The 6,853-nt window shown below is 32.0% G+C and overlaps 1 pseudogene; it reads left to right on the forward strand.

Annotated features, from left to right (window-relative positions):
• LOC106430370 lies at nt 1-3,560 on the forward strand (annotated as a pseudogene).
• Nucleotides 3,561-6,853: the final 3,293 nt, after the last annotated feature.

Genomic DNA, 6,853 nt, shown 5'->3' on the forward strand with positions numbered 1-6,853 from the left:
GTGTAGTAGCTACTGCTGCTGTGTTGTTCATGTACCACTGCCGTTCTCGGAGTTGAGGCGGGCCGTCTATGACCTGTTCTTGGTCTCCTCCGACGGTTGCTCCAACTTGTCACTCTCGGTCTTCGCCGCTTTTGGTGTTCGTTTTGCATCGGTTGTTTATTTTTGGAGGGTCTTCCTTTCCGGTTCGTCGGAATTGCTCACCGGCTCTCCCACGTTGGCGTAGCTTTGGCGTTGCTCTTGGAACTAGGTCCGGTTCTCGGGCTTAGTGTGAGGCGGCGTTTCTTAACCTCTTGTGGGTCATGGGAGAGACAATTCGTCGAGAGAGCCTCATGTTTGGATATGTCATCCCAGCACCAGTGTTGAATCTTTTGGTTCACAATGGTGGGCTTATCCATAGTCTAATTGTAGGTCTGGAAGAACAACATCAGAATGTGGCTCTCACTGCACCCGATTTTTGCTATGGTTCGCATTAGTTCTGAAGCCGAACCGAATAATGGTAACTTTTGGAGATTTAGGTGGAACTTCCCAGTGGGCGCAGCTAGAGCTTTTTGGTAAGAGTAATGGTAGGAGTTCTTGAAGCTCAATTTCCTACTACTGGTGGTGGTTGGAGGATTGAGTTTCTTCGACTGAGGTTTGCAAAGCTGTCCGGAGATGGCATCAATCATTTGGAGCAGCATTAGCAGGCAAGCCAATTTCTACTACAGCGTTGTCTCATATTTCATCAAAGGTTGTCATCTCCATTTGGCAATGCATTCATTTGGTCAACCTGTAGCTTCTGCTATGCTTCTCAGTTCTATGAGTTAAGATTGTTTGATTGTTCTTTAGGTCTCTTGATGTTGCCTTTTCTTCTTCTTCCCTGTGTTGTTTAGATTTTTTTTCCTTTCTCTGCTACTAGTGTCTCTTTATAAATTCTCTAAAAAACTCAAAATGGTATAAAATTTTAACATTTTTACCAAAAAAAAAAATCAGACCAAACCTTAAATTATACAATAAAACCCGACAACCCTAAATCATAGTTTTTCTTTACGTGTTAGTTTTCTTAGTTTCTCCTCAGCCTTTGTCGGGGACTCTAGGCTTTCTAGGCGAAAAAGATGGATAGGATCAGCGATTTACCTGATGAGACTATTTGCCAAATTCTATCTTTTCTTCCGACAAAGTAAGCTGCATTAACTTCTGTTTTCTCAAAGAGATGGAGGAATCTCTTTGCCATGAGTCCGACTCCGAATCTTCATCTTCGTTTCGTTGAAGTTGACTTTTGGAAACCCAAAAGTGACATGAGTTTCATAGACTTCGTCGACAGAGTATTGGCTGTGTCTAGTGATTCTACCATTAGGAAATCCGACAGAGTGTTGAACCAGCTCATATCAATCGTTGGATGATCAATGTGCTGATCCGTGGTATCTTGGATCTTGATCTGGACACACTCACTAAAGATGTGATTACAATGCCTTTATAGATATTCACTTGCAAGACAATTGTTAAACTGAAACTAGGAAGCCTCGTTAAATTTGCTATGGTTCCTGAGAATGCTTATCTTCCTTCTCTTAAGACTCTGTTTTTTTTTCGTGTTCGGTTCTCTGGTTGCGAGTTTGAAGCTCTTCTTTCTGCTTGTCCTGTGCTTGAGGAATTAACCTTACTTGGTTGCCCTTGGTATGCGAGACAGTGTCTAACTATTTCGTGTACTACTCTTGAGAGACTCACTCTTTCATGTAAAGGTGCAATCGCATATAGTCTTCCTTGGAGCTTTTCTTTTGATACTCCAAGACTTGCCTACTTAAACTACCATGGTTATATTGGAGATGAGTATCCTATTGTCAATCTCCACTCCCTTGTTGAAGCTAAGCTTTCTCTTGAGTACAGGGGATCTCCTAATGAAGGCAATCCAATGAATCTGATTGAAGGGTTAAGAAATGTCGAGGTCCTCGACCTGTCGTCTCTTGGAACTTCAAAGGTACTTTTACTTTTTATCTTGAGAACATGAAGAAGAAATTCTTTCAACTTTCCTGTCTTTTTTTCTTATAAAATGAAAACATTTCTTGAGGTTTCGATTATCTGATTAAAGATTGTAGCTGTTGGAGTTGGTGACTAATTTGTTTTTCCTTTTCAGTTATTATCTTCATTTGCTGAATTAATCCCACTGTTCGGAAAACTATCTCGTGTATCTATTGCAACTGAGTTCCAACACTCGTGTACGAGTTGGAAATTTCTGCCACTACTGCTTAAAAAGTCTCCAAATCTAAAGACTCTTGTCATCAAGGTATATGAAAGCTCTTGATATCTCAAAACCAAATGTTGAACGAAGAATCTATAATTGATCATCCATGTTTCTGTTTTAGGGTCCCTTGCATTTCTATGATGAATATGGAGAAGAATTTGAACCTATAATTTGTGAATGCTTGTCGGAATATTCATTCCTATCCTCATGTCATGTGAAAATCCTAGAGATAATAGACTACGGCGGAACTAAAGGAGAGCTGGGGCAAATGAAAAAATTCCTCGAGAAATTGCCATATCTTGAACTGGTCAATGTTCATGCTAGTGCAAAAGCAAAGTTGACATTCGGCACAGACTTGCAAGTGCTACTCAGAGCTTGCAATATCCAGCTCAATTTTTTTTTCTTTTGAAAACTAATTATGGATCAAAGAACTAGCAAATCCAAGGAATGAAAGTGTTTGAGGAGATTTACTAGCTGGTATTTTTGTAATAATAGATAGTTTGGCTTTTGGTTCTCATAACATGATTATAAGATCTTTGTGGATTTTTTTTTGGGTTGAAATATCTATCTCCTATAATATATATATATATTTTTTTTTTTTGAACAACTATAATATTATTTAAGAAGTGATTTTACTGATTTTTTTTCATATTCTCCATAAGGTTATTTTGCTTATTTATCATGTTTTTATTAGTTTTTAGTTGAGCTATTAATTTATTATTAGTTTTTAACTAAGTCGTCAATTTGTTAATTTAAATAATATAATTGTATCAAACTTTGTAATTAGATGTCTAATTATTTTGATTTTGTTTATTTTTCATGTAATCCATGATTTTAGTTTTTTTCTTGTTTGTCGTATGTTTATTATTAGTTTTTAGCGGTGTAAATAGTTTATTATTAATTTTTAGCTGAGTAAATAATTTATTAATTTAAATAATAAAATTATTCAAACTTTTTAATTAGGTATATAATTATTTTGTTAAATTTTTAACTTTGACAAGTTAGGACTAATTTTTATTATTCAGTTTAAAATCATATTTTTTAATGGATGTGGAACATAATCTATATGTTATCATAATTTATAGTTTAATAATAATACAGATAATGTGTAAGTGATATTTATCTTAGTCTATGTTAAAATAGTAAGTAAGTACTAATACAGAGAACTATGATGCCAACTTTATCTTAGTATTCATCTTAATATTGTATTATATTAATATTCCGCCTCTGTACTATGATAGTATATATTCTCGTCATATGTTTGATGGACAATACACACAAAACTTACAAAACTTCATCTTTATTTTTGATCAAAAAATGTTCAAATGATGTTTTTTTTGAAAAGGAAGTCTGGTTCACTTATGTTCATATTAGAGATATTGAGTCCGCTACAGATTGATACAAAATTAAAGTAAAGGTGTTAAATCTTTAGAATCATTAAAAAAATTCAAATTCAAATTTCAATTCAATTGAATTGATGTTGGTTTATACATTTGTAAGTATAGTAATTTTCTTTCATTATTGATTAACATTAATTATACAATTTGGTGTTAGTCACTTATTTTGCAATTTAATTTTAGAGAACTATGATTCATGCTTCTATTGGTAAATGTTATTTTGACAATTCCCGATATAAGCTTTCTTAAGAGGACTCTTTTTATTTTTAGTAATTGTATCTTCGGTGATTATACCACAAAATATTGAACGAATCCTCTGCCTTTTAAGATAAACTAGGGGTTTGTCCGCGCTTCGTGCGGGATATTACATTTTGTTAATTTAATATTTGACATTTTTTTGTTTGAATTTTTTTTATTTGGTATAAAATATAATTTTGATAATTATTTTAACTATTATTTTTCTTTTGCATTGTGTTTTTTTTTTGGTTTAGTGAAAACACATTCTCATTGCATCTTCATATGTTTTTGATTGAATTAACATTATTTTTACTAATTTTTATTATTTACTAAGAAATTATAAGTTTTTAAAATTAAAAAGATTTTCATGATTATAACTATTGTAGATTTTTAAAAATTTTGTTATATTTTTACTATAATAGTAAGTAGGATGGAGTTTCTTAAACATTTTATTTTCTTTTCATATATGTCTTTACAAATTTGTTGGTATTTTTATTTTTTATACATTTTAAGAACTACTAATTTAAATAATGAAAAAAAAATTCAATGCAAAGAAGGTTATTTTAAGTCCGGTAGACATAATGAAACCATAATATTAATTGTCACTACTTAGGCAAACATATGACTTGATATATTTTATATTACTATCTTTGCAGGCCAGTTATTAATAATAAACTAATTGTATATTGATGCTTATTGCATATTCTTTATATTAAGTTTTGCTAGAAGGAATTATAATAATTTTGATGCTTTAATGTATTTTAGGGCGTGGATGGTTTATTAATTTTTAGATCAGGAACGTAATATAGTGGTGGTTGGGTTTTTATTAAGAGTTTGGTGCATATACAATACTATATATAGTTTCGGTGAGGTATTTGGGTTAGACTATCTATTGTAAAATACTCCATCAATCCGTTTCAAAATAGATGATGTTTTGGAAAGTTTTTGATGTTTCAAAATAGATGATGTTTTGAATTTTTATATTAATCTTAGTTTTATTAAAAAGTGTGTGACCAATGATGTTTTATATTTATTTTTAAGGATTGACTGATTGTAGTGTCAATATAGTTTATACATTATTGTTAATCTTAATTTGTGCATATTAACTGAGTGTTTTTTAGATAGAATACCTGCTTAAATTGGAGAAGCGTTTTTGGGTTAATACATTTTAGATTTTGGTGCAAGCGTGTTCGTTGGACGTTTGAAGATTGGAAGATAAAGTCCGGTAATGATTGTATGTATTTACAAAATATGTCAGCAGTTGTGGACTATCTTTTGTTAAGTTTTTTTTTTATTTGGGTTTGAGAATCATGTACGGACCTTTTGCGATCGAAATTAGGATGTTGATTGTTTATTTTTGCTCCCTTCTTGTGTTTGTAGTAATAATTCGTTAGTTAAGCCATCTTTTTGTCTTTTTTTAGTTAACTTAAAAGGTTTTGTAGGTCAGCGTTGATTATTTGGCATTAAGCTTCTCTTCAAGCATATGTACGTTTAAGTTAATTTTATCGTCTTCAATTTTTGTTGTTATAGTGTATTGAATTCTAGCTATAATACTATATCTAAATAATAATATATCTATTTAAAGTTTGAGTACTTGAGTTCTGCTATATATATTGTATAGATCTATTGAACGTTTGAAACATGATAAATGTGTGTAACAGACCCCCTATACGTTTCTCCAAAAAAAAACAGACTCTACACGAAACCAGATATTTTTACAAATGTTAAAGTGAAAACATGAGATCGTTTCATGATTAATTAATTTAACCCGTAATTTTATTTTTAATTACAATATGTAAAATTTAATATAGACTCTTATTTAATCTTTTTGGATTTAATTTTATTTTGAGTAGACAAATTTATTAGTTATCATGGTTTTTACTTATTTGGTGATAGCTAGAGGTGGGCGTTCGAGTATCCATTTGGGTTCGGTTCGGATCTAATCGGGTTTCGGATTTTCGGGTTTAAAGATTTCAGACCCATTCGGGTACTTCTAAATTTCGGTTCGGATTCGGTTCGGATCACCCATTTAAATTATTTTTAAAATTTTAATATTCATTAGATGCTTAAAATTTCTCAAAATCTATAAAACAAAATAATATATTACATATAAATTTGTATAAATATGTCAAAATACCTAAAATTAACATATAAATTGGTTTGATTTGAATATTTGGATAGAAAATCAATAGATATTTCAAGCATTTTGGTGTTTTGAATATATTTTAGCTATTTTAGACATTTACTTGTGACTATTTATGTATATTTTCAAGTATTTTAGACAACTTAAAAGTATCTTGTATATTTTGGATGTTTTTAATATATATTAAATCTAAAAATAAGTAAATATATTTAGGTATATAAATCTATTTCGGTTACATTCGGGTACCCGAAATACTTCGGTTCGGGTCAGGTTCGGTTTCGGTTCTTTAGATACCAAAATTTTGAACCCGTTCGGATATTTAATCAATTTGGTTCGGGTTTGGTACTACTTTTTTGGATCAGGTTCGTTCGGTTCTTCGGATCCGGGTTTTTTGCCCAGCCCAGTGATAGCATATCTCATTAGATGATTTTCTGTCTTCTTATATTAACTCTTATATGCGTTAGCTTTTTTTTTGAGTGGAGAGTCAAACGCATTTATGTATACTTGTTATGAACCAGACTGTGGATGGCTCATAACCAAGATATTATGATTTGTAATCTTTCTATTTATCTATCACGGTGTAATCTCCTATATAAGGAACCTCTATGTTATGAATAAAGATAGACTTTTCCATAACTTTTATAACACGTTATCAGCACGAAACTCTAAATTCCTAAGCTAATACTCAAATCGAAAAACCCTAAAACCCTAACCCTAGCCGGCGATCCGACGAACCCTAAACCTCGATCGCGTCTCTTGTTCCCGCATTTGTTCTAGTTCGCGTCCCCGATCAGCTTCAGCCCAAGGCGTTCCTGATCCCAGCTCAGACGTTCGTGACCCGAGAGCAGCTCCAGACAGCTC

Source organism: Brassica napus, chromosome C1 (assembly GCF_020379485.1).
Source record: "Brassica napus cultivar Da-Ae chromosome C1, Da-Ae, whole genome shotgun sequence".
In the NCBI taxonomy this organism is placed as follows: Eukaryota; Viridiplantae; Streptophyta; class Magnoliopsida; order Brassicales; family Brassicaceae; genus Brassica; species Brassica napus.